Raw genomic sequence first — 24,000 nt, 5'->3', positions numbered from 1 at the left:
GGATGTGGTGTGGGCCAGGCTCAGCTGGAGTCCCGTGGGGTACGAGGCACGGGCTGGGTATGGCTGGAGGCATGCGTCAGGGCCGGTTGACCCTGCAGATAATGGAGGGTCGCTCAGGGCCTTTGGATGAGAAAGAGGGACATGATCCTTTGTGGTTTAGAAGGAGCCCCCAGCAGCAGTGCTGAGGCGGGTGCCGCAGGGAGCAGGGGGGTGTAGGCAGGTTGGGAGCCATGCAGTGGGGTAAGGGGATCTGGCATCGGAGGGCTGGAGAGAGGAGGCGTCAACAGAGAAGACAGTGACATGTGTGGGTGGGGAGGGAGGATGGAGACGTTGAGAATGACTTCAGGGTCTCCCACTAAGTTGCAGGCTACCGAGGGCTGACCAGAGGGTTAGAGGCCGATTTTAGGAAGGCTTGATGAGTTCCCTTAACGAGTGCATTGGGTTTGAGGTACCCGAAATATACGTGGATACGTTTGGTTCCGGGTTAGGGTTCCACGGCTCATTGGGAAGCCATCAGCGTAAAGGCTCCTTAGCAAAGTTGTAGCTAAAATCGAAGAAGAGTATGAAGTCTCTACTGCTTGGGGGCAGCCAGTTCCATTAGTCCATCCCTCTGTGTGGAATAGCACTGCATTTTCTTCGTTGCTAAGCTACCTACTCCAGGTCAACAGGAATGGCCCACAGTTGGAAGGTTCAGGGATGTGATAAATAAATGAGTTTCTTCTTTTCTGTACCACTGAGAGTTCACGAACATCCCCAGATTCCACATTCAGGCTTCCCCTTTCCAGGGCCACAGCTGATTTGTAAACATCATCGTCTTATGGAAGGTTCCTCACCTCTTGACTATGCTGTCTGTCTTCCTCTGGACCTGCCATTGGCTTTTTGAACTATCCAGGTCTGTATGGAGCATCCCAGGTGGGGACCTCATGGCTTGGTACAGTTACATGTCCTTTCTGTTGCCTGATGAGGACCAGGCTGGCCTTTGTGCACTGAGATCTGGAGAAACTAGCTTCCCTGACTCCAGATCTCTTCTCCTGGGCTTGTAGCTGACAGCCCAAAGGTATCAAGTCTAGTTTGAATCTTCGTGGTTGTTGTTTAAGAATGACCTTGCCTAATGATATTAGGAAATAAGGTCCTAAAATCAAAACCACAAGCCCTGCAAACAGAACTTTACCAGCTTCCGACATTGCACACTGCTGTTTTCATATGTGTATTTCCTACCACTTCCTTATAAACAAAAGTCCCCAGGAAAGGGACACTGAGAGCTCCGACAGTTCAATGGAAAGACAAGAGAGGGCCAGAAGGGACTCACAATTACTGAGTGCCAGTCCCTGTGCTGAGCTCTTCACAGAAGTCACTTCTCCTGGTGATGACTCCAGCACCAGAGTCTTATTTTCCACATCTTATGAATTAAGAAATTGAGGCTCAGAGAGGTTGAAGAACTCATGTCACCTGAGTTAGATTTAAGCATTCCTGGGAAAGAAAGGACAGTTAACTCATCCAACGCATTGACACAGCGAGTCATGTGCAGAGTCCCGGTTCAAGGCCAGATCTGCCTTATTCTAACACTTGTGTGCCCTCCTTTGCATCGACCTTCATCCTGGAGGGGTGGAAGGAGGAGGCCCAGGATCAGAGGCCAAGCGAGGTAGTTTCTTAGGTGAGAGAGCTGAAGCTGTATGGGTCCACGAGCCTCTTACATTGTCTGCTGAAAGAGCCGTTGTGAAACAGATGGAAAGTACCCAAACTGAAGACACAGTGAGGCATCATCACCCGACCAATCCACCATACAGCCATAATGGGTACTCTGTAATTTCACCCAAACCAAGTAATTACGTCTTCCAGTAAGAAAGGAAGGTGCTGGGACGCACGAGTGGCTCAGTCGGTTAAGCGTCTGACTTCGGCTCAGGTCATGATCTCAAGGTTTGTGGGTTTGAGCCCCACATTGAGCTCTCCGGATCCTCCTCTCTCTCTCTCTCTTTCTCTCTCCGTCAAAAATAAATAAATATTTACCAAAAAAGAAAAAAAAAAAAAAAAAAAGGAAGGAAGGTGCTGAGAACAGGCACATGATTTATTACATTTTTGCCTCCCCGGGAATACTTCTCCTTTTATGATTTGGCAGTAAGAATATTTAGGAGTAGCGCTCTGTACATAGATTGGTTGGCTGTGCACGTGCGCTAGAAAATTAAGGACTAGATTTCATTGTCATCATCCCCTCTGACCGCACTTCACAGCAAAATCTCAGGCGTGTGGATGAATTGGGGGGGGGGAGGGGGGAAGGTTTCTACCAACTAATGAAAAAAAATCTTTAATTTTAGAATCTCTTGAAAGAGATTGTTTTTAAAATTTCAAGTACCCCGAGTCAGGCACACAGAGTGTTGTTTCCAAGTGGTGGCTCTGTTTAGCGAATAATGACCACATCAAAACGCCAGGCTCAGTATGGTGTGCTCCGTTTCTGGTCCCCCAACAGTCACATCAGTTTGGTGTCAGATGCGTGTTTCTAAAGAACTCGAACGTTGTTTTCTCTTAGTGAGATAAACAAACTCCTTGATGTCTATTTATAACCATTCGTTAGCGAGTCTCTTGTCAGCTCTACACGGCAGTTGGAACACACGAGAGATGTTTTGCAGGTTGGCCGTTGAGTCCAGACTGTCTGTTTCGACCAGGGTCTCGGTATCTCCTACCCAAGCCCCTGCTTGCGGCTCTGAATTCGTATTTTTCCGAATGGCGTCCAAAGCTGTTCTGCCAGCTGCCGTAGATTATATACGGAGAGAACAGCTACCAGGTTTCCTCTGTCCCGTGAAGGAGCCTGGCCTTGAGCATTAGCCAACGGGCCCATTTAACTCTGTTTCCCAGCTCATTTCTCCAAGGGCTCAGTGCACCACTGAAAACCTTCACCTAACAGAAAGCCAGTGTTTGGGGGGCATTTGGTTTCAACTTGCTTGTGTTTGAACATTTATATTTATAATAGTGCTAATCTCTAAGGGACTCAAATCACATTAAGAGCTTTATCTAAGGCTGCCAAGGAAATTAGCATGTATCCACATGACTGGGAATGATGAGAAATGGGGTTGGGCCTACAGAAATTTAATAAGCTCCGACTTTCATTTCAACGATCTTTTCCATGAGATTGTCTTTTTCAGCCCGCGCAGTCAGGCCTGGGTACACATTTCCCCCTCCGCCCCCAGCTCGTGCCGTCACCTGCACCCCGGGCCCCTCACCGCCGTGGCCACCTTGCTGGGATGAACTGGCCTGCTTTATCCCCTCCTGCTCTGCACTCCCCCCCACCCCCCGGCCCGCATATCTGTGACACTTACTCGTTCTTTGTTGTCTTTCTCCCTCCTGGCTTCTCACAGACTTGTCTCCTGCTAGAGGGAGAAGAACGTTTGTGACTTTCTCTTGAGTTCACCCCAGAGTTTAGGTCAGGCTAGCCTCGTAACTGTGCCCGGTAAGTAACGTGGGATAGATGGTCAGTCCGTCAGGGGGTGGACCCACCGGTGCACCGGTAGGAGTTAGATAGGCCGTGGGGAAAAGCAGCTGGGGGTCACAGCACACAGTCGGCGTGGGGAAGGGAATTTCGGGGGGAAATCTAGATAGATTGACTTGATCACTCTATCAGGCCAATTTATAGAAAAGGCACAAGAAGGGGAAAATTCCCTGTGAGCCGTTGGAGAGATGAAAGAGACGTAGGGAATGCCCCTTACTGCATTACAGAAGGGGAAACCAAGATGACTTACCGAGTAATTTTTTTGACGCTAAAATGAAAGCTCAGCATAGTCAGGACAAAAAGAGGCACATTTGCCTTCTCGGTAGAGACACGGCTTGGTACTCTTTGAAGAATGTTGCCCGTCAAACTAGGAGAATATGACAGGAGTCCCCCAGTGGAGGGTGGAGAGTCAATCCCCACTCTCCCAACTGGGATAACTCCTTTGTAAGCATCAGACTTGGCGTTGCAGTCCGACATTCCTAGAACTGTTACTGCCAGAGCTCTGCACAATGACTTAGCTAAGCTTTGGCATTTCGTTAGGAATCCCTATGTAAATTTACTTCTTGATCCCGACACGGAGACTGTTGGTTTATCACTGAAACAGCTCACCAAAGGCCGAGCAGAATCTGGTTGTAGATTCGGCTCCAGGCTTTTGAGTACAGAGCAGCCTTTATAACGACAGTGTCACAGCCTGGGGAGGACGTAACTCGAGGGAAGATAGGAGCAAAGACAAATGCAAAGAGAAAGGGTGATGGCAAAGTAAGAGGGATAAAGGAAGGGGGAAGAAAGAGTAGATATACATAGCAATAAGAGAAGAAAAATCATTACAATGCCCCATGGACAAAAAAAGTGAGTTTTCTGTTTTTCTTCAGGCCCTACTGCACCCACCACTGTTGCTAGAAGGTGAGAGCAGGTGCGTTCTGTGGAACCCACTCTTGAAGTGGTGTCTCTGAAGCAAGAGGGGAGACACCATAGCAATCTTTCTACCAGATCTCTGCTTTTGTTTTGTTTCATTTTGGGGCTGACTCCAGCAAAGTGGGGAAAAATCCTAGGTGGACAAAGGCAACTTCCCTCCCTGAATCTAAAAACCTTGTGTCGAGAGAACCCTTTCTGGAGAGAGCCATCTAGTTAAGCGTTGTGCTTGATTCCACACAGAAACTAGAGAAAGGGTTATTCCTGGCATCTCTTTTCCTCACTGCTAATGCCTCTGCCAGGCCACTGTAGGGACAGTGGAAAGGAATATTGGAGATTCCATCAAGAAAAGGCTTTTAAAGGAAGGCTGTGTTCTTGCATTATTACATCGACTGTCTCTCTGAATACAGGACTGGTTCCAGTTTTTGTTCATATGGGTTGAGAGTGGCAGAATTAAATCTCACCGGGCTAGAATAGCAAATTCGGCAGAAAGAAGTCAAAGCCCTCTATTATCAACCGACACTTTCGATAGAAATTACCTTGGTTTTTTTCCCCCATAATTTAAAATTCTTCAAAGTGACAGAGATGTTATAAGGAAGGGAGCCCCTGTTGTATCCAAGCTCACAACATCATGACTCTGTGCAAGCCCGTGACTCTTTTTAGGGAGACCGTGTGATAGAGTAGAAGGGCCAGGTATTTGAGGGTAGAATTATGGGTTGGAGTCCTGGTTCCACTCTCGCTTAACCACCATGTATCCTTGGGAAAGTTACATATTTTTGATCGTCTGTAAGATGGGGGTGACAACAGTCACGACTTACCAGTGGTTTGTTGAGAGGCTCACTAGTTGGTAGGTATGGAAGCACTTTCTCAACTAGAGTACTCCGGGTGAATATTTGTTTTCATTCACAATAAGTACCTTTGTTGTGATGGGAAAGAGAATGCTTTTGTTTCATTTTCACTATACGTTCACTTTTTATTTAATAACCCTTTTGGTGTTCTGCTATGTTCCAGCCGGCAAACCAGAGACCAGGAGGACCCTCTGTCACTTCCTACTCTTATATTGAATTAGTGTGAGGTTCACTCCTTAGCCAGCACTGGATAATTTTTGGCCTTTGCAAAGAAGGATAGAAGTCCAAGAGCCAGAGAGATTAAGGATTAAATTAATTTTTAAAATAACAAGTCTTTTCATATATTCTCTTCTCATTTGTATGGTGCTGGTAATTTTTAAAATGAGATTTTCTTGAGGGCATTTCATACTAAAAATGATGGAGTTCCTTGTCCCTTGTAATTGCATTTCTTTTGATTTTCGTTTATTATGACTTGCATATCACTGACACTTTTTTCCTGGAATGTTCAAAGTATACATTATCCAACTAAAAGGAGAAAATACTGTCTTAATAAAAAAGGATAAGAGAGAAAGAGCGAGAGTGGATATCCCTCTCTTTTGGTTCCAAACAAGGCAAAGTCCTCATTCCTCATTCTTTGTACATGCCAAGGTTGATGTCATGGATCCAAACCAGTTTGGGGTTATCTGAAATGAAAAAAAAAAAAAAAAAAAAGGCACTTCAACGGTCTTCTGAAGCTTGAAAAACAAATTTTCCACAGTCTGATAACCCAAAAATGACTGAATGGATTTTCTGCGTAATTAACAAAGCGGTGGGGGCCTGGAGGGGCATTGGGGAAAAGATTTAAAAATGGAAAGTTCCAGTTCAAAGGGGGTGCTCTGGGAGAGCCAAGAAACGCTGGAGGGGCTGAAAAGGAATTACATGGTTATCTGGAGTAACATGGGTCTTTTATCTGAGGAATAGGACTTAAAACCATAAAGTTCCTTTGGCTGATGTGTTAACTTACCACTAATGAATATTATTTATGAGTGATAAGTGGGACACATCCAGGGAAGGTGTCCGTTAATTTTTCATAAAACCATCTCTGCGTTACTGAAATACGGCTTTCATTCCATGTGGAACGTAGTCCTACGTAGCTGTTGTGTGGATTCCTAAGCAGGAATAGGTAGTTGAGACTTCAGGAACCATACCTGGGATTCTCGTTTTCTGGGGCCTTGATGGTTTGGGAAGTTGTTTCTTCTCTTCCTCCTCCTTCTCCTTCTTCTAATGTTTATTTATCTTTGAGAGAGAGAGAGAGACAGTGTGCAAGCCGGGGAGGGGCAGAGAGAGACAAAGACAGACTCCGAGGCGGGCTCCAGGCTCCGAGCTGCCAGCACAGAGCCCGAGGCAGGGCTCGAACCCATGAGCCCCGAGATCATGACCTGAGCCAAAGTCCGACGCTTAACTGACTGAGCCACCCAGGCGCCCCTGGGCAGTTGTTTCTTCTGCTGTCTAGAGTATCAAGCAGCTTCCTAACTTCTCTCTCTGTTAGGACAGTTACTTCCAGGGTTCTTCTTGTGAAGCCAGCTAGCTCTCGGGTTCATGCCGCCATTTGCACCTGAAACAGATAGAATGGCAACTCTGAGACTCTCAATGAGAATCAGAAAGCCCTAGTAGCCTGTGTGTCTCCCAGTCTCCCCATTACATCACCCTTTCCATCCTCTCTGCTTTGGACGCACGAACACGAAAGAATCCCGGAATCTACAAGTTATGTAAACTTAGATCCCGAGAAAGCCTTCAGAGGACTTGTGGGGGGAGCTTCCTCTTCCTGTCACTAATGAGACTCTTGAAACCTGGAAGGATGACTCCGTTGACAGAAAAGAGAGAGCCTGGGACACCCAGAGGCCACAGCTTGCCCACTGCATGGATTGCAATGTGACCAAGGATAGCGTGATGAGCTTCTGAGCCAGCACATGGCTCTGCTTGGGCTTTTTTGCCTTTGAAAGAGTGTCTTTCATTGTCAAACATTAAACCTAGGAATTCGTACTTTCTTATCAAAGGTCTTATAGATTTGGGGCGTCTGGGTGGCTCAGTGGGTTAAGCGTCTGACTCTTGATTTCAGCTCAGGTCGTGATCTCACGGTTCGTGGATTCTAGCCCTGCGTCCGGCTCTATGCTGACCGTGCAGAGCCTGCTTGGGATTCTCTCTCTTCCTCTCTGTCTGCCCCTCCCCTGCTTGTGCTCTGTCTCTCTCAAAATAAATAAATAAAACATGAAAAAAATCATCCTTAATACAACTATCTTCTCCAAGTGATGTACTAAGTTAGTAAAATTTACCGGTTTGAATCTATAACCCATCCACCATAAACTTATGCCCAGAGTCAGACATCTCTCAAAACGCTCCAGGTGTGAGTGTGTGTGAAATAACCCTCATTTTTTTTTTCAGTTTTTCAGGTTGTTTTAGTAGGTGAGGATTACCTCAAAAGGCATTGAAATGATGTTTCAAGTTTAAACGGAAATGAAAAGCATACAAAGTTGTAAGACTTAAGAATTTCAAGAATTTGGCAGAGGTGGAAACTCACAGGGAAAAAAAAAAAACAAAAACATGACATTTGGACATTTTTGTTCTGCTCTTTAATCCGCCGCATGTCCCCCTCCGGTCGTCCCGTCACTACCAAGCCAGTAGTTAACCTCGCAAGGGTTAACTGAGCTTGTGGTTCAAGCACCTGGCTCAGACTCCAGCCGGGGCCACGGGCGTGGTGTCCAGTCAGACTGCCATGGTCAGGGGGCAGCGAGGACACCTGCATGACCTTGTACCATCTGCAGGGTTCAGTCCGGCCAAGATTCTCCCATAGCGTCCATGACCAGGGTCCCTTCAGCCACCAGGATGTGGGCTGGAAGGGCCCCGCGCAGCTAAGGCCAAGCCCTTCCCGTGAATGCAGAGGCCAGCGTGAAGTCTTCTTCCCATCCGAGCGGGTGGGGATTACCACCTTCCAAAAAACACAGAGCAGGCCTGTCCTGGAAGGGGACAGACAGGGGGAGACCCAGAACAACAACAACAAAAAAGTCAGAGCCTAGGAGTGAACTTTAGGAAGACAAGGAGGGAGTGGGGAAAGCGAGGCAGAACACAGACATTGGAGAAGAAGAGGGGTCTGGGGTGTGAGAGAAGCAGTCAGTGTTGGAGTCTGTCTGAGTCTGGAGCTGGCTTGTGAGGTGCCAGGGGACTGGCTCGGGCCAGTCTTCTCTGCACCTCACTGCCCAGTAAACCTCCCAGCAGGATGGAAAGGGTCCTGTGCCAGGGATGGAGCTGAGCTCAGAGCCCCGGGTACAAAAGTGACAGACCCGGGGATTTGGCCTCTGCTGGTCTGTCCTTAATTTGGAGAAATGGAGGCATTGAACACACGTCCTCTCCTACAACTCCTGACATTTTAAAGAAAGTGTTTTTGGGGGCGCCTGGGTGACGCAGTCGGTTAAGCATCCGACTTCAGCTCGGGTCATGATCTCGCAGTTCGTGAGTTCGAGCCCCGCTTGGGCTCTGTGCTGACAGCTCGGAGCCTGGAGCCTGCTTCGGATGCTGTGTCTCCCTTGCTCTCTGCCCCTCTCTGGCTCATGCTCTGTCTCTCCCTGTCTCTCAAAAATGAATAAGCATGAAAAAAAAAATTTTTAAGAACATGTTTCTGGCTTGCTTGGCCCGACTGCAGCAATAATCCCAAACTTGCCCCACAAACTAGCCTTCCAGATACAAACCGAAGCAAACATTAAAGGATTAAACACCCATCAAGCAGATGCGTTCTTGCAAAATGCTCTGTGGGCAGGTTGCTAGGAATTTAAAGGTCTCTGGCTTTGTTAAATTATGAAAAACTTCCAAATGGAAGTCAGCAGAGCAAACTGTTACAGTCATGAGACTTGTAGGTGATGCCTGTTGGCTTGGCCGGATGGCAGCCTGCTGAGCGGGGTCAGGTCGGTGTGGCCCCGGGGGCCCCCACGCGCCTCCCTCACCCCTCGCTCTGCTCGCCTGCCTGCCGGGGACACAGTTGCTTTGGTGGGAACCGCTGAACAGGACCCTGGGAAGGACTGAAATCCAGCCACCACTGTGGAGGCTCTCGGGCCACCTATTTTAATATCCTAAATAGGCTTCAAGTTGGATTTGCTTTTGCGTCTCCAGGAAATTTTGCCTCCTTCGCATTCCAGAATTCCCTTGTGAAGCAGCCTCGTGAATAGGAGGGCCTTTCCTGAATACCGTGGAAGGAATTTCTCCTTCGGGATGCCTGCCTCTGTCTTCACAGCATTTTTAAATGCTCTCGAGGTGGCGTGGGCAGCAGCAGGCCACCAGGGCCAAACCACAGACTGGGGAGTCACAGAGCGTCACCTGCGTTCCCGCGGGATCTGGCTCCGCAGAGCGCCCGGGGCAGGTGTTCAGGGGTCCGTCCTGGAGACGCGTGTGCTTTCTCCCTCATCCCGGGGCTTCTTTTCTGTTGCTGCGGCCCTGCTCGCTCTGACCTGCCCCTGGCCGCACCGCCAGGCCCACTTAGGACCTGCCACAGTAGGGCCACCAGCTCCCACCTTGATTCCGTGTCCCAAGATGCCATCCTCCTTCTCTTCCTTTATGCGGATTCCGGGTTCAGCTCCTGTCCCCTCCGGCCCATCTTCAAGGCCCCCCGATGCACTCATCGAGCCTTCCCCGTGACTCCTCAGGACTTGTTGTCTAACCTCTCCTACTTACCCCTCGTGTCCCCCAGGCCTCGATCTCCTTCTTGTCCGTCTCTCGGGGGAGAGGCAGAGCGTGGTTGAGAAAGCACATGCCTGGGAGTTGCAGAGGCCTCGATTCGAAGTGCACCTTTGCCACAGTGCGCTGTGTGACCTTGAGCAAGCGGTGTGACCTCTCTGGCCCCAGTCTGCTCTGTATAATGTCATTTGTAAGAGCCACCCCATGGGGTTTGGCACAACGGTCAGTTCTCTCTCCTCATCCCAGAAGTAGACGCTAAATAAACACTCCATCGGGGCTGTGACTGAGGTTGGATTGATTGAAGCAGATATGTCCAAAAGAGAGATCAAAGCCAGAGGACCCAGGGCCACACTTGTGAAAGCAGACCCAGACAGGGCTAGCGAGAGCCATCCAAAGTTTGCACTAATTTTGTTATGAGAAGCATGTTGCATGGGGATCCAAGATTCATGCACTTGGCCAAGGGCTTCTTCCCTCAGTGGAAATAAAACTTTGCTAGACCCACAGTCCCGCCTGAAGGCTCCAGCAGCCCGAATCTGAGTTTCTCCTTCTGTCCTTAGCGGGCAACAGTATTTCCAGTGAGACGGTGCTGTCTCTCTGAGTCGTCCCACTGGAAGAGTGTTTGTTGGGTGTTTGATTTGGGCAAGTTGCTGTATTGGGTTTAAAGGAGCTCGTGGTCGTACAGACCTTCACCGTGGCCGCTCGCCTTCCCCCTGTGCACTGAGAGCAGTGCCGGGCATAGAGCAGGTGCTCGGTGCATATTTGCACCATGAAATCCCACTCGAGCCAACCTGCTCCAGGGTGTTGGCGATGACAGGAGCCGGCAAGGCCGTGCACGGTGACACAGGCGCTGACCGCTGACCTGCCAGCTCGGCCGGTGAAGTCCCGGCCCGACCCCTTGCCCGAGGAATGGTCGGTGGGCGTAAGGCCCAGGGGTTTGGCTCAGCTCCCATCCTGGGTCCAGCCAGCAAATACTTGGGCGCCTTCTGCGAGCAGGTCCCCCGGGCTCCTCGCTGCCAGCCAAAACGGTGTCCAAGCATGTGATGGGAAGTGACCAAGCTCCCCCAGGGCACAGCTTCGATCCTTGTACTCGCTACAGACTGAGAACATAGGACCCGCACCGTCAGGGGCAGGTCTGGTCCTAGACACATGTCTGAGCCTGTCAGCGAGACGAGGACCCTGGAGCCAGTGCAGCATGGGGCTTCCAGAAAAGATGCCCGCTGCTGACTTCTTAGCCAGTCCTGAAGCCAGACCGGGCCCGACTGGAGGCTGGCGGTGCCCCGCGGAGCTCCCGCGAACTCATTCTGCTTTGCTCTTTTCACTCCGACGTGCCCCTCAGGTCCAAGGCTACTTTCAGCAAGTTCCTATCAGGAAATGCGGGTTCTTTGTACTCCCCACCACCACCAACCTCAGTCAACACTTGCTGATTTAAACAAGTGAGCATCAGACATTCGGCCCTCAACTCCGGCCCTCCGCGTTTCATAAATGGACCCCCTGCCCCCCCCAGCAGCAGTGTCTTGATGAGAGCAATTAGGCCGAGCTGCAGAACTCAACAAGCATCTGCTTTCGGTTCCCCTTTTTGACATATTTTCATGAATTAACTCTTGCAGGGGCAGGGAGAAGGGTCGGCACCTTGGCCGCGCCTCGCGTCCACGGGCCACGTGGCAGGCGCTACATGCTTGGCCCAGACGTGATCTACAGGGAGCACACACTCACCTGCCACCAAGTGCGCGGTGATGAAGGTCATGCTCGTTCGCCACGGCAGGTCCAGACTCTGGCGAGGGAGCAGGGAAGGGAGCCCCTGCCCGGTGGCTCCAGAACCCAAGGGGGAACAGTTGGTGGATATATTCCAAATGCTAGTCTGCCCAAGGAATCCCCAGCCCGCGTCAGGCAACGGAGAGTCTTACACGGAGGAGAAGCAAAGCTTCCCAACCACTCCCCACTCTGACACGGCCAGTTCTAATTAAAATTGGCCTGAGAGAGTGGCGCCGGGGTGGCTCGGTTGATTAGGCGTCCGACTCTTGGTTTCGGCTCAGGTCATGATGCCGGGGTCGTGGGATCGAGCCCTGCGCCGGGCTCCTTGCTGAGCGTAGTCCCTGCTTGGGATTCTCTCTCTCCCTCTGCCCCTCTCCCTGCCCTTGCTCTCTCTCTCTCTCTCTCTCTCTCTCTCTCTCTCAAATAAAAATAAAAATAAAAATGGCGTGAGAGGCAGAGAGTTCTGTGGGACAAATACCTGGATGTTGGCTGTGGGGAACAGAGATGGGAAGCACACAGGCCATCAGACCCACAGCAGCTACCTACCGTGCTGGAGAAAGGAAGGCAGGGAAAGAGGAGGGAGCCGACAGCAGGAGGCTCCAAGGCCACAGGTGGATTTGGGAAAAAGGAGGGCTGTGGAGGCCAGAGTGTGGCACAGTCCACACTGAAAGGAACCAGGCCAGGGGCTTATGGTAGTTGGGGTAACAGCTTCTGACATGTGTCAGGACATCCCAAGTCACATCCGAGGAGATGCAGGAGGAAAGACGGAGGAGATCATTAGCTGTGGAAGCCCAGGGGGATAGACTGCAGATGGCCTACCAGGAAATTTCCAGATAAGGGAAACCTAGGGCCCGGAGTCGCTCACCCAGATCAGCACCAACCATCCCGACATCTCATCCAGAACAGTTTTCACCGCCTCACTACCTCCCACGTGTATAAAAATTCATAAAAAGGAGGATAACAATTGTGCAGAGTTTTTAACCAAAGGAGCCCACCTCCCACACACCTGTGAAGCCAGGGTTACCGAACAGTGAGTGTTTCTGTTGGATTCCATGTGGCATAAAAATAGTCCAGTCCCCTTCCTTGTGTAGTGTGGGAAATGTAATTAAGGTTTTTTAATATATATAATCGACATTTCATAGAATTCAACTTAAAGTGATTCACCTGTCGGTTTCTGGTATATTCACAAAGTTGTACAACTATCACCGTTATGCCACTCCAGAGATTTTTATCGCTCCAGGAAAAAAAACAAAAAGGCCTATACCCCTCAACAGCTGTTCTTCATTCTCCTCTATCCCCAGCCCCTGGCAACCACGAATCTGCTTCTGTCCCCATGGATTTGCCTACTGTGGACATTTCATATAAACGGCACCCTACGGCACCTGACCATTTATGCCTGGCTTCTTTCAAACTTTCTTTTAACGTTTATTTATTTTTGAGAGAGAGACAGAGAGACAGGGCACGAACCGGGGAGAGGCAGAGAGAGAGAGAGGGGGACACACAGAATTCAAAGCAGGCTCCAGGCTCCAAGCTGTCAGCACCGAGCCCGACGCGGGGCTCAAACTCACAAACTGCGAGATCATGACCTGAGCTGAAGTCAGACGCTTAACCAGCTGAACCACCCAGGCGCCCCGATTTATGCGTGGCTTCTTTCGCAGAGTGTAATGTCTTCAAGGTTCATCCATGTTGTAGCTGAATCAATGATACGTTCCTCTTTGTGGCTGAATAATATTCTTTTGGACGATGTTCCACCTTTGGTTTATGTGTTCGTCAGTTGGTAGACACTTGGGTTGTTTTCACTTGAGCTATCCTGCCTAATGCTGATGCAAGTATTTAGGTACGAGTTTTTGCGTGAACGTGTACTTTTAATTACCTTGGGTATATGTCTAGGAGTGGGATTGCCGGATCCCACGGTAACTGTTCAACTTCGGGAGGAACCACCGCTGTTTCTCCCAGTGGCTACACCACTTTCTGTTTCAGCAGTGGGTGAGGCCCCAGTTTCTCTTCCTCCTCACCAACACTTGTTACTGTCCATTTTTTACATCATAGCCATGCTAATGGGTGTGAAGTGATATCTCATTTGTGGTTTTGATTTGCATTTCCCTGATGATTCAGGATATTAAACACCTTTTCTGGAGTCTGTCGGCTATCTGTAGATCTTCTTTAGTGAAATGTCTATTCACGTCTTTGCTGGTTTTCTAAATGGGCTATTTGTCTCTTTGCTGTTGAGTTGTAATAATCATACTTTTTTTTTGCTTGGCGTACTTTCATACCCTACACAATATGGTAAAGTGATATTTTCCCCCCGCAGTGAAAATAGTATAGGCCCAAAGCAAAAAAGGGGCCAGGCGCCAGAAAATGCAGGGCGCTCAGAGACTTCTAGCCAAAGAGGGCAGTGGAATGAGGAAGGTAAGGAAGAAAAATGAAGACACTTTCTTTTAAAGCCAAAATGCTGCAAGGCAGATTACTATGGCCTCTGCTCCGGTAGGGTCCTGCAGAAGGCACCCTTCTTGGGGGCTAGGCGGGCTCGGCTAACAGTGAGGACAACACCAAAGTGTCTCTTCTCTCTTCCCCGGAGCACTTCAGGATAAATGCGTCTACACACACACAAAGTGCTTTGGATGTATCGAGAAAACGCTCGTGCCCATTAAGGCTACTGTTAATGCAGGAGAATATATGTATGTATACACACACACACACACACACACACACACACACACACACACACAGAAGATCGAGTGAGACTTACAGGGCAGGGCCTGTGTCTTATTTGGCTTCTAGACCCCTCAGCACCTTACAAAAATGTTTGCTTTGTGAATGAATAAGCAGCCTGAAGATGAGATTTCCAGTTCTAGTGTAGACATGGCCTTTAATCTCCCCCCTTTTGGTGTACTATGCAAACACAATGAACCAACCGGCAGGATTATTAACATATATTTAGCGCATTTCGCTCTAGAGGCATTGCCTTGCCCGTCTCCACCTACAGTCTTCTGAAGTCCTGAGCTGTTCGCACCTCCTGGTAGGAGGGACCTAAGCCCACAGGTGGCTGGGTACCCTCTCCCTGCAGTATTTGCATAGCTGGTACCCCGGGGTTTGTCTGTGTGCCTCACTCCTGATAGCATCTCCTACCCCAGCCCGGATGGCAGGTAGGCGAGCGGAACCTGGGCGATCCGACGAACGGCGAGCTCCCGTCTCCTCCAGCAGGTGGACATACCAGGCATCCCGGAACCTGGCTCCGTGGCTACAGGATCCCCAGCACGTCAGACTCCTTTGCAAATTATTTTCATTCTGTGCCCTGCTCAGGAAACAAGGAACCTTTTGGGCTTCTCATTTTCTGCCCTCCCTAGTTCCTGAGGGCCCCTGCCTGATTTGCATCCTCAGCTCAATTTGCATCACAAAATACACCAAAACTGCCCTAGACCAACTTGGGGAGGCGGGCAAGTTTTGTTTTTTGTTTTGTTTGGGTTTTTCATCTCCTGCCATTTCTCTAGCAGGTTTCTAGTTACGTCCACATGACACTTAGATTAGGTTTCATTTTTATGTCGTTGGCCTGGGATTCAGCCGGCCCCTCCTCCCTGACACAGGGTCTCTCCAAGATCAAGCCCCACTCACTGCAGATGGCTTTGGGGGGCTGCAAGCCTGGGAGATGGAGTCACTGCATGAGTCGTGCTTGAGTTTCTCAAGCAGACAGCTGTGTGTCCTTCAGCTCTGTGCTCCATGGTGGTTGGGTGTTTTGTTCCCTTTCCTTTTCCCCCAAACCCGGAATGAATATTTTGGGAGTCAAGGCGGGTGAGGGAGGAAGAGCTATAGGGGACCGAAGCCGGCCACTGCCAAAGCAGCTCTGATCTGGAGACGGAACCCTCAAGACTCATTCAGCACAAAGTGGCTGCAGAGGAAATCCTGCCGAGCCCATGATAAGGGGGAAATGGAGTCACTTCCTCACCAGCTGCTTTATTCAGGTAGAAAAAGTCCTCACTTCCTCGCGTGTGCTCTGCGGGCCACCACTCACAGAACCCCGGGACAGCTTGCTTCCCCTTTTGATCTCAGCCAAAGTTGGAGTCCAGAGAATGACCGCCTCCTTGGCTTCAGGGAGAGCTCTCGTGTCTGCTGTGCTCCCCGCCCCCCCTCGCTTCCTTCTTTCTCTTTGTCCCACCATCTTCACTCTCGCCTCGCGATGGCTCTGCGGACTGAATCGGGAATCGGGAATCGGGAACGAGCTCATACCACTTAGTGGAATGCAAGCTTGTTACCGCGGGGGGTTTCATGTTCTCCTAGATGTCCACCAACAGCTCGGGACCTTTGAGCATCCCCCCTCCAATCCTGTACAACAGGCCCCAACCTGCCTCTCTTGCCAGCGTCCAGGATTATTGCTTCTTTACCTCCAGGCAGCATTTCCAAAGCGTGCCTTCGTAACACAGCAGGAATCTCCCTGACAGAGGAATCAATGGTCAAATGAGTTTGGAGAATGCTGCACACCTTATCCCTGTCTTGGAGACTCAAGGCACACAGCTAGAGATGTTATTCAAAATATTTAACGACCGATATGGAACAGACGCGGACCAGTCAGATCCAATGCTGACTTAGGGTCTGGTTGAACATCACCCCTCACAGGATGATGCCAGATACTGTTGTGGGGCCTGGGGGGGCGGGGGAAAGCACTGGATTTTGTTTCAGCCTGCCATTTGTTAGTTCTTTGAACACCGCCCTTTTAAAAATATCATCTATTAAGATACGTTTGGAAAACCTGCTCTACAGTGAAAGAAACCCATTACTTCAGTTCCAGAAACATTTGCTGAGCGCTTAATAGATGACAGACAGAGGCTCCAGGGATCCAAAGATAAAGAAGATGTGGTCCCTGCACCTCCAGGTGCTAATGGTTGAATGGGGGAAGACAGACATGTAAATAGATCGTCCTCAGATTATCCAGTGAACCAGGAATAGTTGAGGATTATTTAGCTCAACCTAGGGGATTAGAGGAAATGATTGCACTGAATCCTTGAATGAACCAAAGGTAGTTTACAAGGCAGAAGCGGAGCAGGAGAGCTAGGCTGGGGTCAGAATATCGAGAGCCTCAGGTGCATGGTAAGGATTTTAGACCTAAGCATGAATGTGACAGGTTTGATTCTGAATAGATCATTCTGGGGGCAAAACAGAGAGGAGACAGAAGAGCAGAGCACAAGGCTGGCGGCCGAGAGACCAGATGGGAAATGATAACGGTAATCCTGGGGAGAGAAAGTAATGAGGATAGAGAAGTGTGTAGGTGGTCAAATTGGTGGTACGTATACTGGCCCTGTCTGATCCCCTGGACCTTACCACTAGTTTGGGGCTCCTAGCTTGGCCTCCAGCGATGAGATACGGCATGTACAGCTCTTCCTGCGAGGGCTTTCTCTGGCTTCTAGAACCCACCTGTCTGTGTACACAACTGGCCTAAAGTGCTGGGGTATTGACTTCTTCATTAGAGCAATCCTCAGCCAGTGAATGGAAGGAGACGGCGTACAAATACCCCAGCTCCCTCGCCCATTAGTGGGATATGTTCTGCCCCCAGTTTTCCCGGCAGGATTAAGCTTCCAGGGCCAATAGCAGTTACCTGCTTGATAAGGTAATTTCATGGCTGCTTTCCCACTCCCCTTCTAGTTTTCTGGGATCATCTCCCAGATAAACTGCCAACACTCAAATCTTCTTCTTGAGGAAGACTTCTTGGGAAGTCTGCTTCTTGGGGAACCCAGCCTCAGACTGTGGGCTTCACCAATGAATTGGTGAGGGGGGTGAGAAGGAGGAAAACCTCTAGGGGACACTGAGAGGGTAGGTTTACTTGAAGCACAGGCATGCAGAAGGCAGGAAAAGAGACAGGCTTGCTTGAGGGGGCTGTGATAATTCCAGTTGGGGACAGGCTAGGTTGCATTGTTACTTCTAGTGGGGCATCACAGAACGCCACTGGAATAGGAATCTGCTAGGCCGAGGAGTAGGTGGGTCTGGGTATAAAGATTTCTGAGACAGCATCAGAGGGATGGTATTTAAGAGCATGACAGTGGGGACACCTGTGTGGCTCAGTTGGTTAAGTGTCAGACTCCTGATCTCAGCTCAGGTCATGATCTCACCGTTTGTGGGTTCTGCACTGATGGCACAGAGTCTTCTTGGGATTCTGTCTGTCTGTCTGTCTCTCTCTCTGTCTGTCTCTCTCCCTCCCTCCCCGGCTCGTGCTCTCTCTCTCTCTCAAAATAAATAAATAAACTTAAAAAAAAAAAAGACCGTGAGAGTGAAGGAGTTTAGTCAAAGAGAGAAGATAGTCCAGACCGAAGCCCAGGGAGCACTGAGTACCTATCAGGGTAGGCAGAGGAGGAGGTGCCCATGAAGAATCATGGCAGAGAGGAAATTCTCCAGGATGCAAAGATTTTCAGTGGTCTCTGTGTCCAGAGTGTGAAAGTACTCAGTAGATGCAACCTGAGAATCATCCAGTGGATTTAGCCACAGGGAGGGTATTGATGGACTCTGGAGGGTGTTTTCAGAGGCACAATGAGGGAAGCAGCCAGGCTGAGTGGATTAAAAATGTGGGCAAGAAGGCAGCAAATGAGGGTGGGTTTAGTTGCTTATCCAGGAAGGCCAGGAGAGAGAAGATTATGGTTAAAGTAGAACAGCGTCAGCCTGGGCATTTTGAGGAGATCTGAATGTTTATATGCCAAGGAAAAAGAGACAGAAGTAATGATGGGGGTGAAATTGTAGTTGAGAGCATGGACAGTAGATGGAGAAAGGTTCCAAAAACCATGGGAAACATTGGAATCAGGGTGCAGCATGGGAAAGCACAGGGAAGGACAGATAGGGTTGTAATCAGTGGGTGGGCCAGGACAGGAAGCCTTGGTAATTCTTGCCCAGCGGCCCCAATTTTCTAGGAGAAGAAGAGGTGAACATCAGTTGCTAAGAGGTAAGAACACTTAAGAAAAGTGGTAGCTATTCAGAATGGTCATGGAAAGGAACAGAGAAAAGATCTGACCCAGGGTAAAGGAGGGCTGAGTGGTTTCAAGAACTCACTGAGTCTGGGAGCACCTGAGTGGCTCAGTCGGTTAAGAGGCCAACTTCAGCTCAGTTCTTGATCTCATGGTTTGTGAGTTTGAGCCCTGAGTCAGGCTCTGTGCTGATAGCTCAGAGCCTGGAGCTTGCTTCGGATTCTGTATCTCCCTCTCTCTCTGCCCCTCCCCATATCACGTTCTGTCTCTCTCTCAAAAGTAAATCAATATTTTTAAAAATTAAAAAAAAAAAAAAAAAACTCACCGAGTCTGAAGACCGTGAATTTAGAGCAGCAGTGGTCTGCATTGTTGGGTAACTTACTTCAGGAACACTTGGAAGGGGTGAGGCTGCTGTGGAATGGAGTCAGGGTTGGACACAGAGGAAGGTCGGGGATGGGAGGAAGCATGTTGAAGGAGGCAGGGAAGAGGTGCTCCGGGAGGCAGATGAACCCACTGCTGGCCAATGTTCTGACCCGTTAAGCGCAGGAGATAATAAACCCAGCTTCTACCCTCCTCCACCGCCTCGTATCTGCTTACCAATGCATACGGTAAGTAATCTACTGTATCTGTCTAGGTTTCATTTGCCTCATCTACAAACAAAAGGGCTGATGTCTTTACTTGGCATTGTTATACCAGTGCAGATCTGAACTTCCTTGGAGGTTCCTTTCAACTCAAGGTTTTGCCATTACTAGGGTTCACCTTTTTCTTTTCCTTTTCCTTCCCTAACTTGCAGGCTGTCATGAAGAAGGGTGTCCCCTGGAGACAACATTATGAAGCCATGAAAAATAGAAACTATCAAAGACATTCTATAGCAGTGTTCGATTTCCTGTCGGCACTATCTGATTTCCTTTTTACTTTCCTCTTACTGCTGACAGGACCGTCTGTTCTGTGCAGGATACAAAATGGCAGCATGCTTTGGTTTCATTGACTTCAGATGTGCACATAGAGACATCATCCCTCACTGGATTGGAAGCGTGTCGAGGGCAGGACGACTTTCCCCCTTAGGATCGCCCATGACCATAGAATGTCTATATCCACAGTCAGCTCAAAGACTGTGGGATGTAGCTGAATTTCTAATTTGTTCATATCCAACCAGGCCATATTAAATTTTCCCTGAGGCACCTGGCTGGCTCAGTCGGCAGAGCACGTGACTTTTGATCTCGGGGTCATGAGTTCGAGCCCCACGCTGCATGTGGAGATTACTTAAAAATAAAATCTTAAAAAAAAAATTTTTTCCAGTGTTTAAGGAGATCTGCAAACCACCACGAGTCAGGCCCGAACTTGCAGACGTTGGTCTAGCTGTTACTTGTTTCACTCCAAACTATGTTGGGAACATCTTTCCTTGCCAGTAAATACAGAGTTCAATTTTTAATGGCTGAACATTATTCCATTGTATGGATGTGCCATAAGTTTACCTAACCAATCATATTTTCAGACATTTCAGTTCTTTTTACGTTTTACCTGTCATAACCAACCTGTGCATTTTATTATTTTTTAAAGATGAATAGCTAGGGGTGGGATTCATAACAAAAGGATAATATTTTTAAAACTTCTGATATGCATTGCCAACTACAAATACAATTATCTTTACCTGGGGGGTCCATCAATCGTGTAAGACTATCCGGGGCTCCCACCCCCAGCCCCCACCCCACCCTCTTCAGTAGAACTGTGTTTTTTTCGGTTTTTGCCAATCTGACTCCTCTGTATCTTAATATCATTTTATTTGGAATCAGATTTAAATGAAACGTCTTGAAGGGTACTGGAGGGAAAAGGAAAATTTGGAGAGTTGCCTCAAGGGAAGGGTGGGTGTGAGAGAGACGGAGAGACAGAGAGATGGAGAGAGATAAAGAATCAGGTGGGAGAGGTCCCATGACCCCACGACCAGTCAAAATGCAGGAGGGCTGAGGACACTTTTGCGGTCCCCTTGCTTGGAGTCTTGAGTATGATCTGCTTCTGCCCACACCCTCCTGGCTTACTTCCAACTGTGCAGCAAGGGTCTGGGGTCGGAAGTCTGGCCTTCCGCCCTGGTGGGCCAGCTCTGGGTGGAGCTCAGACTCAGACCATCTGTGGCCTCTGAATTTGAAGCTGGTGGAGAAGCGGTCTACAAAAGAGCACCCAGAGCTGGGACCCTGCTCGTGTCCTCTCTGAGGGGAGGGTCAACTGAAGGAGAAAGGCTACTCACCTCGGAACCTGCCACACACATCTCTGAAATCTGGCGGTGCCCCCGCCCCAGTCCAGACCTGAGCAACAGTTGTTGTGGTGACCCCTAAGTGCACAGACGGAGACTTTGTCCACATCACGTGACGATGCCTCAGGTTTTCTTTTTCCCTCTTTGTTGCTTTTAATACATAAAATGAGCATGTGTTTATTTAAAACAGCTTTCAACCTTAAACAAATAATGACAGACTGTTCAAACAGACTTCGGAAATCGCCCTAATCAGGATGTTTGAAAAAGCAAGAAGACTTTCTATAAAAGTAGCTTGTGGGACCTTCAGTCCTGAAAGTATGGGTCTGCTTTGCCCTTTGCAATCGGAGGTGGGCAAACCTTGGGGGCCGGATCCAGTCGTGGGGGTCAAATGATGCCCCCCAGCCCCACACCCTGACCTAATAATTTCTGAGGAAGTATAGAGGGCCAGCATATTATCACCTCCCATCTTTGACCGGAACACGTCATGTGCCTATTTGTACATTTTAACTCCTTACTTCTATAGAGATGACCAAGCATCTCCGGAACCAAAAGCTGACTCCTTGGAGGGAGCTAGTAGATTGCTCCTGTGAAATGGTGGGCTCAGTAGACACTCTGAAGGGCAGAGCAGGTTTGCAAGAGGGCAGACTAGCAAACAAGTTAATACGGCCACTTGTTCACATTCGAGGCCATGTTTGCAAGTGGCTTTGAGTCGCCTGTGTTAATCTTCACAACAACCAACTTTATGGGTGAAATAAATGAGGCCCGGGGCTGGATAATTTGTTCAAGGTCATAAGCAATAAAATGTCAAAACCGGGATTTCACCCAGACCTTCTCCCCCAAGTTGAGAGCCATTCCCAGTCACCTGGGGCTGAGTCAGCGACTCAGTGTTTATTCTTTGGGTCAAGAGATGCTACTGTGGCTCATCCCACTCTAGAAATTATGCATGTCTTTATAATGCACATCAGAAATGGCCCCTTAGGTCCATTAGAAGCACGGTTATTTACACGAGGGGATGGTGGTCGGGAGAGGGAATCGTTCAGCCCCAGAGAGGTAGGGATATTTGGAGGGGCATTTCTTCTGCTCCCTGGTATCAGTAGCGTGCACCAGGCAAACAGGGAGAAGATGCCAGCCCCAGTTTGTCTCCGCTTCCCCCACATTCTCAGGATGGCTCTGCCACCAGAAAGGTCAGAGAGCAAGGGGCTTAGTCCGTTTCATATTCTGCCAAGGAAAACCCCATTGGTAACTAGAGGAAGGCTGGACCCAACCATGGACCCTCTCGATGTCAAGCCACATTGTACACAGCCCAGGGCCGGGCCCTGAAGGCTGCCAGGCGTCGTCTGGGAGGTTCCGGCCTGCCCATCCCTCAGCGAGAGCAGCATGGAAGGGTGGGCTGTTAGGTGTTTGCAGCTGTGTCTGTGGGATCCTGGGATGCACTTTACAAGAAGCAGAGTTTCTCCTGCTCATAAATCTGTCCTGACCCCTTCCTGCCCCATTTATCCCTGATTATATACAGGGAAGGTATGTTCCTTAACAAGCATTCGTGATCGTTACTTCAGCTTTGTGCTAAGAACACTAAACACGTATTTCATTTATGTCTCTTGCCTTGCTTTTCTAAGGCTCCAATTTAGAAAATGCCAACAATAGAGCAGAAAAGAAGAAAACCCTTGCGCCCTCTCCTGGTAGCAGTTGATCTAGTGCATCTGAAAGTACAGTGCACCCACTTGCTGGGGACCAGTCACTTGTCTAAGGCTAACTAACTCATCTTGTGTTAATCTGACCCAAGCTGTTGACACGCTAAATGGACCATTAGGTTTTCTGTGGTCCGTGATCAGAGTTTCTCCTAACCCTTCACCCACGTGAAGAATGGGCGGATGATTCTTTATGGTGGGGACTGTCCTGTGCGTTATAAGATGGCGCACAGTGTCCCTGGCTTCTCCCCACTAGGTGCCAGGAGCACCCCTACCAAAAATGTCTCCAGACATTGCCTAATGTCCCCTGGGGAGCAAGATTACCCACTTGAGAACCACTGCCCTAAACCCTTCTCTGACTTCCGTGAATGGTGTTGCCGATCACTGGGCAACCAGGGAGGGAGTGGGAGTGCCTCATCACAAAACCTTTGTGCCTGTGGGGGGCGATTTTGATGACGGATCAACTGGGTTCACTTCTAGGAATCTGTCCCCCAAAAGCAACTGAACAAGTAGACAGGAACTTATGAACAAAAATGTATCATAATATCGTTTACGACCGCAAAAGTTTCAAATAGATAACCGGTTAAATCAAGTACAGCATATATGCAAAGGAATACTATACAGTCATGAAGAATAACCATGGAAATCTATATTTAATAACATGGGAATTTCCCCCCAATGATGCCTTAAACTCTCACCTTCAGGACTACTCCTAAGATTCCCAAAGGTTGTTACGAACAGAGGGAGTAATTTCAAGTAGGCAGGGTAAGCATCTGGTAAAGCATTGGGCCAGAGACCGAACTCGAGCCGGTGATTGAATTCAGAAAACTTTAAGTGCTAGTTGAACAAATACTCATAAACACCTACGTGTATCAAAACCATGAACGGCACTGGAGAGACAAAGCTGGTACCTGGTTCCTCCGTGCAGTACTTGCCCTTCACAGATAGAAACACTGAACATTGTCACAGGCATCTCCACCCGGCAAAGCCAGAAGCGTTGGCATGTTACCGTCTCACGTGATGAGATCGTGTGCTGTGATGCCACGTTATTGGGAGTAATGTGGAACTATGTCTTGTTCTCTTCATGTCTGAATAAATCACACCAAGCAAAAAGAATTTCTCTTACCGTTTTATATATTCAGATATATTAAGAGAGTTGTCCAGATACTCATTGGGTCCAACGAATGTCCCCCGACAAATCTGAGAAATGAGCGTCGAGCGGTTGATCCAGTGTGAAACAATCCAGAGAATGTCGTTATGACGTACTGCAGACCCGACTTAGATGCAGCAATAGGAAGGGAAGATACGAGTCGTCTTCTTTTCTCAGGGACCTGGGTCTGCAGTGACGCGTAACGAACTGACCAGAAGTGACCACGCGCTTTGCAACGTGCACAACTCGAGTTAAATGCAGGGTGGTGGTCATCCAGCC

General features: G+C 49.0%; 1 protein-coding gene across 2 annotated transcripts in view; it reads left to right on the top strand.

The window, feature by feature from the left end:
- The window catches only part of BCL2 (BCL2 apoptosis regulator), a 177,377-nt gene that overhangs the window by 148,859 nt on the left and 4,518 nt on the right, over nt 1–24,000 (top strand). The window lies entirely within an intron of this gene.

Source organism: Panthera onca, chromosome D3 (genome assembly GCF_046562875.1).
Source record: "Panthera onca isolate mPanOnc1 chromosome D3, mPanOnc1 haplotype 2, whole genome shotgun sequence".
Taxonomy (NCBI): Eukaryota; Metazoa; Chordata; class Mammalia; order Carnivora; family Felidae; genus Panthera; species Panthera onca.
This window is presented reverse-complemented; position numbering and strand designations above follow the sequence as displayed.